A 12,733-nucleotide genomic window follows, 5' to 3' on the forward strand; every position below is an offset into this window, starting at 1 on the left:
GTGTTGTGTGTCTTTCTTCATCATTTCATCCTCATTCACTCGCATCCTTCCCGCTTGTTTGTAAACTTAGTTCAACCTGTTCCCGTGAGTGGCGCCGTCACAGCATGTCTTCGAGATGGCTGCTACACTTGACGTTCGTCAGAAGCAACGTGTTGTCATAGAATTCCTGTGCTGTGAAAACGAGACAGTGGGAAACATCCAAAAGAGGTTGACAAAGGTGTATGGAGATGCTGCTGTCGATCGCAGTACAATTAGTCGGTGGGCAAGCAGGTTACGTGATGAAAGCGGGCACAGCAATATTGAGGATTGTCCTGCACACACTCCAGACAATGTGCAGAGATTTAACGAATTGGTGATTGCTGACAGACGCATCACAGTGAACGAATTGTCACGCTACGTTGGGATAGGGGAAGGAAGTGTTTGCAGAATACTGAAAGTGTTGGCGTTAAAAAAGGTTTGTGCCAGGTGGGTTCCCAGGATGTTGAAATGGTTCAAATGGCTCTGAGCACTATGGGACTCAACTGCTGGGGTCATTAGTCCCCTAGAACTTAGAACTAGTTAAACCTAACTAACCTAAGGACATCACAAACATCCACGCCCGAGGCAGGATTCGAACCTGCGACCGTAGCGGTCTTGCGGTTCCAGACTGCAGCGCCTTTAACCGCACGGCCACTTCGGCCGGCTCAATGTTGACAGTGGCTCACTAAGAAACAAGAAAAACGGTATGCATCCTACTTTTGGAACAGTACGAGAATGGTGGAGACGAATTTCTTGGAAGAATTGTGACAGGTGACGAAACATGGCTCCATCATTTTTCACCAGAGACGAAGAGTCAATCGGTGAAGTGGCATCATGCCAATTCACCCAAGAAAAAAATTCAAAATCACACCTTCTGTTGGAAAAGTTATGGCTTCGGTGTTTTCCGATTCCTAAGGACTCTTGCTTGTGGACATCGTGCCAAGTGGAACCACCATAAATTCTGATGCATATGTGACGACACTGAAGAATCTTCCAGTTCGACTGAGTCGTGTTCGATCACATCGGCAAAAGCAGGATGTTTTGCTGTTGCACGACCACACGCCAATCAAAAAAAACATGGGAGCGTCACAAATCTCGGATGGACAACACTGAATCGCCCGCCTTACAGTCCTGACCTGGCTCCGTGTGACTATCATCTCTTTGGGAAACTGAAAGACTCTCTTCGTGGAACAAGGTTTGAAGATGATGACTCCCTTGTGCACGCTGCCAAACAGTGGCTCCAACAGGTTGGTCCAGAATTTTACCGTGCGAGTATACAGGCGCTGGTTCCAATATTGCGCAAGGCAGTTGAGAGGGATGGAAATTACGTGGAGAAATGAAAATATTGTTCCTAAAGGATGTATCTACGCACTGTAAAACTTTCAAACATGTAGAATAAAGGTGAATTTAAAAGAAAACAGAGTGCATTTCTTTTGGAGTGACCCTCGTATGTTTCAGCATGGTACCTGGTACCTCTGAGCCGATATGTCATTGATCTGTAATAGTGTCATATACACCATATGCACTATTGCAACAATACATCTTGAGGGAACTGGAAACCTCTAAAAGAGTGTACTTTTTATTTATGAAGACAGTAACTGTTCTCGAAAGAACAGAATACTGTTGATGACCGTGCAGCTTTTCCCTGGAATAAATGATGACCAAGTGAAAGCCTCAGCTGCCGACAGGTGTGGTTGATATACCTCGATGTGGAGCGAGTGCATGTGTGCCCCTACCGGGACTCGAACCCGGGATCTCCTGCTTACATGGCAGATGCTCTATCGTGCAAGGGATAAGTCGCACTATTCATCTGTGTCCTCGGTGGCTCAGATGGATAGAGCGTCTGCCATGTAAGCAGGAGATCCCGGGTTCGAGTCCCGGTCGGGGCACACATTTTCAGCTGTCGACATCGAGGTATATCAATAACACCCGTCGGCAGCTGAGTGTACTTTTTTCTGGCAGTGTATATCCGACATATTGTTACTTCTGTACAACTTGCATTCCGCGTCTTTAAACTTCCCAGATACAGAAAGAATTTTACTTGTTCTAGCTTTCTCCGTCTAAAAATATGTTAAGTGGCCCTTGATTCTTGCTTATTCTCATGAGTTCTAGGAGTCCGTGTGTCAAACTGTATTTATTGTTTGAAAGATTTTTAGTATGAATAAACCTCGCCGTCCTTGAAACGAGTGGTTTTTCCTGAATCCAGAAACGTCGTAATGTGTGAGCTTAGAGTATGCGTAACTACCCGACTAAGAAAGCCTGACGTGTAAATGGAACACTTATATGCGAGATGAATAGTTTCGGGTTCATCACCGAGTTCTGGGGAGCTAATCGGTTTCCCGTCCTCTGCCGGTCTGTGGTGACAGGTTGGCAGTCTCAGCGGCGGGGGCGGCCTGTGACGTCAGCGACGTAGGTCGGTGGCCCGAGCTTTGCTGGCAGACGGCGGGCTTCCTCATTAAGTGACCGCCGTTGTCTGGCCAGGGGGAGGCTGTGCGGCTGGGACTCTGGTGGTCCGGCAGAGTGGGCCGCCGAAGAGGTAGTCCGCGGTTCGAGACCAGGGGCGGCGCCCCTTACCCCACTACTGTTCAACAATCATCTCCTTTACTTCAAGCAGTAGGCCATTTTTGTTTTCCCTGTTACGGTACCCATCGCTTCCACTGCTTCTTCTCAAAACTGGATTAAATCTCCATATCTGGAAAGGTAATCTTCCGCCATTCACTCTTTAGAGATGTTCGTTCCGGTTTGTGCCGTCGCCTTCCTTGTTATATGTGCGAGCGAATTAATCACGACGGTTATTTCTTATGTGAGGATATCTCTGGTATCCGATAAGGAGAACAGCACAAGAATGGTATAGTCTTCTACTTTTTGACTCTGTAAATGAATTTGTCATCGTAAGGTTGGTTGGTTAATTTGGGGTTGGATTGTTTGGGGAAGGAGACCAGACAGGGGGTCATCGGTCTCATCGGATTAGGGAAGGATGCGGAAGGAAGTCGGCTGTGCCCTTTCAAAGGAACCATCCCGGCATTTACCTGAAGCGATTTAGGGAAATCACGGAAACCTAAATCAGGATGGCCGGACGCGGGATTTAACCGTCGTCCTCCCGAATGCGAGTCCAGTGTCTAACCACTGCGCCACCGTGCTCGGTTGGTTAATTTGGGGGAGGGGACCAAACAGAGAGGTCATCCGTCCCATAGGATTAGCAAAGGATAGGGAAGGAAGTCGGCCGTTTCAAAGGAACAATCCCGACAACTACCTGAAATGATAAAGGGAAATCACGAAAAACCTAAATCAGGGGGCCCGGACGCGGGTTTCAACCGTTGTCCTCACGAATGAGAGTCCAGCATGCTAACCACTACGCCACCTCGCTCGATAACTCGTAAGTATATAAAAGAATATTGTCGATGTTTTTTCCAGGTATGATGTTGCAAGTTTACGTACCGTTTTTAACTTTTTAAAGCAAATTGAGCACTGAACTTCATTGCTACCGCTACGTCCTCTAACAGGTGTTGGTTGGTTGGTTAGTTGGTTGGTCCAAAAAATGGTTCAAATGGCTCTAAGCACTATGGGACTTAACATCTGAGGTCATCAGTCCCGTAGACTTAGAGCTACTTAAACCCAACTAACCTAAGGACATCACACACATCCATGCCCAAGGCAGGATTCGAATCTGCGACCGTAGCAGCAGCGCGGTTCCAGACTGGAGCGCCTAGAACCGCTCGGTCACAGCCTCTGGCTGGTTGATTGGGGGAGGGGACCAAACAGCGAGGTAATCGGTCCATCGGATTAGTGAAGGATGCGGAAGGAAGTCGACCGTGCCTTTCAAAGGAACTATCCCGGCATTTGCCTGAAATGATTTAGGGAAATCACAGAAAAGCTAAACCAGGACGGCCGGACGCGGGTTTCAACAGCCGTTCTCCGGAATAAGAGTCCAGTGTGCTAACCACAGCACCACCTCGCTCGCTGTCAGTGTAAGATAAAGTTCCGTAGCCTACTCGCTATGAAACACAGGTAAGCAGTTCTGCGGAAGAAATTAAAATTAGTTTTCAAAAGATTATGTGAATATTTTTGATTCTTTCAAATTAAAATTCACTTTTGTAATTGTGAATACATTAGTTTCGCACTAATTCAAGGAAAATCGCCTAAAACCATGTATTTTTAAATGAAAATTGCCGACTAGCTCGCTAAACGCTACGAGTGATATTAATTGTCGCTTGCAGAAGCAGTTAAGTTTGTTCATACACAAAACTCCCACTCTGGAACTATTTTCCCAATAGTTTTGTTTCTGATCGATTAGTGTATAAACTGACTTGGTCTTTAAAACATTTATATTTATCTGTTATCTGTATAAACGAACATGATAAGAAGACCGCCGAAGCTTGCAGTCAAAGAACTACACACACACACACACACACACACACACACACACAAAATAAGAAACAAATAGCTTCATATTTCTTACACTACATTATTTTTAATTCTTTTGCCTTTTTCGAGGTCCACATTTTTCGAATTTCTATTTTTAAAATATTATTTCCTTGTGTTTCCTAATCGCTAAGAATCATAGCACCGTATCTTTCATCCAAATACGAGTGGTTCCAACTATCTACAATTTTTTTTTATTGAAGATATTTAATATATTCAGTTGTTTCCTAATCTCCGAATTTCGGAATCTACCAGCTCTTGCTCACCTCGTTTCTGCTGTCGTAAATCTGATCTCTGTTGCTAGCATGCGACTTTCTTGGGCATATATTTATAACCTACGATTCACTCCCGTAAACAAGCATTGGAGATGCTATACTCTTGTAAAATTTCAGTTTCGTTTCTTTCCTCTCTTTATCTTTCAAAAAAATGTTCAAACGTGTGTGAAATCTTATGGGACTTAACTGCTAAGGTCATCAGTCCCTAAGCTTACACACTACTTAACCTAAATTACCCTAAGGACAAACACACACACACACACACACACACACACACACACACACACACACACACACACACACACATGCCGGAGGGAGGACTCAAATCTCCGCCGGGACCAGCCTCACAGTCCACGACTGCAGCGCCTTAGACCGCGCGGCTAATCCCGCGCTGCTTATTTTTAGACATATGTTTATTGTTGAATATACTCCCATACTTCGCCAGACACGTGTGGCGCAGCAACCTAAAGTGTTCAACTTGCTCTGTTATTAATTATAATTTTTGTCCGTACAGGGCGTTCTCCTACAAAAATTATCTTCGTCCGTCATCTTCATTCTCCTTCAGCGTGTGGCGTCGTCTGCGTATAAAAGGCATTTCCAGCGGGAATTTCTGTTACTCCTAATTCGTCCATTGCAAAGCTCTGCTCCCGTTCCATTAGCGAATGATTCGTGAGAAGAACAACCGCTGGTAAGGCACCTTCTGAGCTATAATTCCTCTGATTTTTCTCGTCACGGTCCATCGCGACATTCGCGTACAAGAAAGTAATGTCTTAATGCTTTTCTTAGAACGGTAGGCTCTCGAAATTTTAAATGGCTGGTTCAAATGGCTCTGAGCACTATGGGACTTAACTTCTGAGGTCAACAGTCCCCTAGAACTTAGAACTACTTAAAACTAACGAATCTAAGGACATCACACACATCCATGCCCGAGGCAGAATCCGAACCTGCGACCGGAGCGGTCGCGCGGTTCCAAACTGTAGCGCCTAGAACCGCTCGGCAACGCCGGCTGGCAAAAGGCGGCTCGGAATTTTAACGGGGAAGGTTGATTTAGACTGTACGTTACTGAATGAAACGTTAAAACACACCGCGATCCCCTGCTATATCCGCAGGACAGGACAGATAGTTTAATCTGTGAAAAGGGGCCAAAATGAGGCTGTCAGTTCACTCGAACATACTACTTTATTCATTTGACAAAAATTACAAGAGTAAAGATAGACATTAAAAACAGAGCAAGCCAAACATTACTTTTAGAACTTAATTCGCGGAAAAATGCGCCATTCAATCTCACGCCTCAAGGGCAAAACAACTTTAATATGAAACCGGCTGAAGACCAGTCACTTAAGACTTACAAACAAGAATTTGAATTTTAAAAGGCAGAAGGCCTTATCTTAAAACATTTCTCTAAATTAAGCTGAAGGCCCAAACAATCTCAAGCCTTAAGGGAAAAACAACTTCAATTTAAAATCGGCTAGAAGCCATATATAAACAAACAACAAGGACAAATTAAAAAAGGAAGCACATCATACGGCGCTCAGAAGTTTCCGAGGGTCGGCTTGGAATTCAAACACTAACGCTAGTTTAGGTGAGACAGGCAGTCGGCCCAACAAATTCTCAATCCGACGGCAACCCAACCGCCAGACAAAATTGTTCTAATGGCTCTGAGCACTATGAGACCTAACTTCTAAGGTCAACAGTCCCCTAGAACTTAGAACTACTTGAACCTGACTAACCTAAGGACATCACACACATCCATGCCCGAGGCAGGATTCGAACCTGCGACCGTAGTAGTCGCGCGGTTCCGGACTGTAGCGCCTAGAACCGCTCGGCGACCCCGCCCGGCCAACCGACAGACAGTCAACGGACCAAGCGACAGGATACTACCATCTCTGGAGTTTTAGTTCACCCTGTATAGCGGTGGCCGAGCGGTTCTAGGCGCTGCAGTCCGGAACCGCGGAACTGCTACGGTCACAGGTTCGAATCCTGCCTCGGGCATGGATGTGTGTGGTGTCCTTAGGTTAGTCAGGTTTAAGTAGTTCTAAGTTCTAGGGGACTGGTGACCTAAGATGTTAAGTCCCATAGTGCTGAGAGCCATTTTTTTTCACCCTGTATATTCAGACTTCCTGTATCGCGGTCGATACTTCATAACAACACTTTCGCATTTCAGTAATGGGCTAAGCGATGCGTCGTTAAGTCGATGATCTGTCACTTTCAGCTTTGTTGACGTCCATTGTCAATAGATCTCAGATCTGTCCGTGATGCCCCGCGTCTCTCTTGTAGCGCCTGCCACTGCAGTTTGTTCATCTCCGTAACGCTCTCGCGTCGTGTAAACGATCCCTGTGATAAAACCCGCCGCTCTTCTTTGGATCTTCCCTTTTTCCTGTATGAATCCTACATGACAAGCGTCCCTGACTGATCAACAATTCTGAAGAATCGGTTGGACGAGTATCTTGTGAGTCGCGTCTTCCGTGGATGTATTAAAACTTCCTTGAGGTTCTCCCTGTAAATCTCGGCCTGACATCTGCTTGCGCCACACTAGTTTTATGCGGTCGTTACACTTCAGGTGGCCCCGGACGGCCACTCTAAGGTGATTTACTGTTGTTTCTGTTCCGCGTGACTTACTGCCAGCAGTGTAATCGAACATCAAAGCCTCTAGCGGCCTACGTATACGCAGTACGTTACATTTACTTGTGATGAGGGCCAACTTACAGTCCCAGCACCATCCGGCGCACGTCTTCGTGCATTTCGCCGTCTCCTGGCGTTTCACCCTTATTATAGATAAGTGCATTATCCACGAACAGCCTCACGGAGCGTCCGACGGTAGCCACCACACGGTTTATACACGGCCGAGTCACATTAATGTGACCACTGCCACATTCTACGTCACCGTGCAATAACAGCTCTCATGTGACAGGTGGCAGCACAAGCAGTGGAGGGAACGCGTAAAACAGTGCAGCTGTTGCTGTAATTTGGATACGGAGCAATTTACCTGACTGACTGGTTTTGAATATCATTATAGATCCCACCGACGATGCCTTAAAATGAAAAAAAATGTGAAACGCGTCTGGGGAAAATAAAACACAGAGCAATAAGAGAAGGCCTTTTTATTTACAAAACAAACATATACAAAGTTTCCAACTTTAATGGCTCAAATGGCTCTGAGCACTATGGGACTCAACTGCTGTGGTCAAAAGTCCCCTAGAACTTAGAACTACTTAAACCTAACTAACCTAAGGACATCACACACATCCATGCCCGAGGCAGGATTCGAACCTGCGACCGTAGCGGTTGTGCGGTTCCAGACTGTAGCGCCTTTAACCGCTCGGCCACTCCGGCCGGCCCCAACTTTAATGCTTGACTTACTGCGTACAAAAGTAAAGATTATACCTCTTAATGAGCAGATTGTGATAGACTTTTAAATTAGGTCAATAACATGTAGTTGTGAAAAATCTAATTTTTATTGCTCCTGAAAACTGTTAGGTAGGCAATCTGCAGCTGTGTACCATGTACCGGGCTAACTGTTTAGTGGCGTAGATTCTTCCCGTGGTAAATAACGCGAATGCATTGGGAAGAAGTGAATGTGCAGGTTAGAATGGTAAGCTTCCTCTGTCATGTGTTTTAATGGTTTCCGGAGGCATGTGGAGGTAGATGCGTTCGAAGACAGTTGCCTGAGTACTTATCGTTTTAGCATTCGTAAGATGACTGATAGGAGGCACGGTACAATGATTTTCCGCGGTGAAACGATTTCGGAAAACCGAATTCGGTACTTCGGCTTTGCCTGTGTTATCCTCATTCTGCTCGTTGCCAATTAGGTCGCTGAGCGAGTATGTAGATTACGTTCATCGATTTGCTGGCTTTGCGTGAAGCCAGGGTTTGTAAAGTTTTTTTCAGTGGGGTCGATAGGCAGAATTTTACTTTGAAGGCAATGGAAAATTGTACTGAAATGCAGGAGGATCTGCAGCGAATTGACGCATGGTGCAGGGAATGGCAATTGAATCTCAATGTAGACAAGTGTAATGTGCTGCGAATACATAGAAAGATAGATCCCTTATCATTTAGCTACAAAATAGCAGGTCAGCAACTGGAAGCAGTTAATTCCATAAATTATCTAGGAGTACGCATTAGGAGTGATTTAAAATGCAATGATCATATAAAGTTGATCGTCGGTAAAGCAGATGCCAGACTGAGATTCATTGGAAGAATCCTAAGGAAATGCAATCCGAAAACAAAGGAAGTAGGTTACAGTACGCTTATTCGCCCGCTGCTTGAATACTGCTCAGCAGTGTGGGTTCCGTACCAGAAAGGGTTGATAGAAGAGAGAGAGAAGATCCAACGGAAAACAGTGCGCTTTGTTACAGGATCGTTTAGTAAGATCCAGTGGAAGACTCTGCAGGAGAGACGCTCAGTAGCTCGGTACGGGCTTTTGTTTAAGTTTCGAGAAAATACCTTCACGGAGGAGTCAAGCAGTATATTGCTCGCTTCTACGTATATCTCGCGAAGAGACTATGAGGATAAAATCAGAGAGATTAGAGCCCACACAGAAGCATACCGACAATCCTTCTTCCCACGAACAATACGAGACTGGAATAGAAGGGACAACCGATAGAGGTACTCAAGGTACCCTCCGCCACACACCGCCAGGTGGCTTGCGGAGTATGGATGTAGATGTAGATAGCTTCCTTACTGCTTAGTCGTCGTCGGGTAGGCAGGTGTAGGACCGATGTGGAAACAGCACGGCACGTGTCATTGCCCTCTGAGTGTGTGTGGGCGGCCGCCTAGCAGAGCTCTCTCTCTCTCTCTCTCTCTCTCTCTCTCTCTCTCTCTCTCTCACACACACACACACACACACACACACACACACACACCTGTGACTACGTAGCCTGGCGATGCTGCAGTCAGTCCGAGTTAGCGGTGCGTCTGCTTGGCGTAGTTTTTCGGATCTCCTTATTTATTCGGGAGAAAGCTATGTCGACTGTTGCAACAGATTTCGTGCAAAACACGCATGTGCGTATTGATCACATATGCCTATTTCGTCTTCGAATTTTTTTTTCCTTTTCTGCAGGTATTAACAACAGTTTTACATCCTACTCTGCAAACCACTGTGAAGTGCATGACAGAGCGTACGCCTATTGTACCAGCTAAGAGGAGTTTTTCCCCGCCGCATTCACGTGTGGAGCGCAGGAGGAATTACTGTCTAAACGCCCTGCGCGCTATAATGAGTGTAATCTCGTGCTCGCCGTCCGTACCGGAGCAGTACGTAGGGGGTTGTAGTACCGGGTGATTCTAAAAGAAATAACAGATACTAATTGTTTATTGCAGGCATAATACACTGAAGAGCCAAAGCAACTGGTACACCTGCCTAATATCGTGTAGGGCCCCCACGAGCATGCAGAAGTGCTGCAACACGACTTGGAATGGACTAAGACTAATGTCTGAAGTAGTACTGGAGGGAATTGACGCCATGAATCCTGCAGGGCTGACTATAAATCCGTAAGAGTACGAGGGGGTGGAGATGTCTTCTGAACAGCACATTGCAAATGTGCGTGTGAAATCTTATGGGATTTAACTGCTAAGGTCATCAGTCCCTAAGCTTACACACTACTTAACGTGAATTATCCTAAGGACAAACACACACACCCGTGCCCGAGGGAGGACTCGAACCTCCGCCGGGACCAGCCGCACAGTCCATGACTGCAGAGCCTTAGGCACATTGCAAGGCATCCCAGATATGCTCAAAAATGTTCATGTCTGTGGAGTTTAGTGGACAGCGGAAGTGTTTAAGCTGAGAAGAATGTTCGTGGAGCGACTCTGTAGCAATTCTGGACGTGTGGGGTGTCGCATTGTCCTGCTGGAATTGCGCAAGTCGGTGGGAATGCACAATGGACATGAATGGGTGCAGGTGACCAGACAGGATGCTTACGTACGTGTCACTTATCAGTCGTATCTAGACGTATCAGAGGTCCCATGTCACTTCAACTGCACACGCCCCACACCATTACAGAGCCTCTACCAGCTTGAACAATCCCCTGCATATGCAGGGTCCATGGATTCATGACGTTGTCTCCATACCCTTACACGTCCATCGGGTCGATACTATTTGAAACGAGACTCGTCCGACCAGACAACATGTTTGCAGTCATCAACAGCGCAATGACGGTGTTGACGGGCTCAGGCGGGGCGTAAAGCTTTGTGTCGTGCAGTCATCAAGGGTGCGCGAGTGGGCCTTCAGCTCCTAAAGCCAGTATCGATTATGTTTCTTTGAATGATCCGCAGGCTGACACTTTTTGATGACCCAGCATTGAAATCTGCAGCAGTTTGCGGAAAGGTTGCAATTGTCATGTTGAACGATTCTCTTCAGTCGTCTTTGGTCCCTTTCTTGCAGGATTTTTTCCCGACCGCAGCGATGTCGGGGATTTGATGTTTTCCACGTTCCTGATATTCACGGTACCAAGTGAAACGGTCGTACTGGAAAATCCCCACTTCATCGGTACGTCGGAGATGCTGTGCCCCATCGCTCGTGCGCCGGCTATAGCACCACTTCAAACTCACTTAAATCTTGATAACCTGACGTTGTATGACCAGTAACCGATCTAAAGCTGCGCCAGACACTTGTTGTCTCACATAGACGATGTCGACAGCAGCGCCGTATTCTGCCTGTTTATACACTGTATCTCTGTATACATCTACCAGATTCTTTGGCGCTTCAGTGTATAAAAGGTACGAAGACATTACACAGGACACTGCATGGAGGAAGGTTGAAAATTTTGGCACAACTGCGCTGTTGTTAGTTTGTAGCAGCACGGTGACTATACCACAAGAGAAATCATTCTTCGTTTTGGAATTCGCGCGAAGTCAGTTCATTGCTCACGTGCAACGATTCAGCGAGAAGCCTGCGCTGAACAAGCAGATTCATGAGTGGTATCCAAAATTCTTGGAAACTGGTTTCATACGCAAAGATCGGCCTCGCATGTCTGATGAAAATGTCGAGCGTATCAGATGTGCGTTCACTCGGATCCCTCGGAAGTCCACAAGGTGATCAGTCCAGGAACTTCAACTTCCTCAAACAAAAACTCCTGCGTATGAAGTTGGACTTGCTGCAGCAACTGCGTCCCGCCAACCATAACAGAAGCTACGAATTCTGCATTTCAGTTCTCCCTGGTATGGCAAAGGACTCACCTTTTCGGACGAATCGACGTTTCATCTTTCGATTGAAGTAAGCTTCCATAATGTCAGAATTTTCGGGCCACAAAATCTTGGCGTCGTCGTCGAACTTGAAAGAGATCCACCGAAACGGAACGTGTTTTTCGCCGTTTGTGTTCACAAACTTTATGGACTTTCCTTTTTTGCGGGGGAAACTGTGACAGGAGTGTCGTACTGGGACATGCTGGAAAACTGGTTATTTCCTCAGTTTCACGAAGTTTCCAGTGGTTTCATTTTTATTCATGACGGTGCTTCGCCTCTCTCTCACCTTGAAGTGCGGCGTTATCTTAACATCGATCCCTAGACTTACACACTACTGAAACTGACTTAAACTAACTCATGCTAAGAACACTATACAAACACACACACACACACACACACACACACACACACACACACACACACACACACACACACACACACACACAGTCAAAAGTCCTTGGACACCTTCATAAGTGGTGGAACGTAGGTTTGACGTGGTGCCGCAACTTTTGGAGTGGATGCCATTCATGGACGTCATCTTGAAATCCGCCATTTTGGATTCAAGTCATTTTTTTTAATGGGAAGGGGGGTCTATGACACATCAAATAACACTCGCTTGAGCTCTGGAATTTAGTGGTGTAATTTTTTTTTTCTCTATCTTCTACAGTTTAGAAGTTATTAATGTTCAAAGTTACCTTGATACCGACTCATGTCTCTCTTTGTTCCAAGTGATCTAAAATGGGTCTGACACGTGAATAGAAGATCGAAATCATCCTTATTGGTGTGCAATATCCGGACAACGGAGGTTTGGCTTATTCCACATGTTAGGACCACAAGAC

General features: G+C 46.0%; 1 protein-coding gene and 1 non-coding gene across 3 annotated transcripts in view; both read left to right on the forward strand.

Annotated features, from left to right (window-relative positions):
- The window catches only part of LOC124718646 (myc box-dependent-interacting protein 1), a 446,366-nt gene that overhangs the window by 140,107 nt on the left and 293,526 nt on the right, over window positions 1-12,733 (forward strand). The window lies entirely within an intron of this gene.
- Trnat-ugu lies at window positions 1,834-1,907 on the forward strand. Its single transcript has one exon. It is a non-coding gene; the product is annotated as a tRNA-Thr (tRNA).

Source organism: Schistocerca piceifrons, chromosome 10, assembly GCF_021461385.2.
Source record: "Schistocerca piceifrons isolate TAMUIC-IGC-003096 chromosome 10, iqSchPice1.1, whole genome shotgun sequence".
Classification (NCBI taxonomy): Eukaryota; Metazoa; Arthropoda; class Insecta; order Orthoptera; family Acrididae; genus Schistocerca; species Schistocerca piceifrons.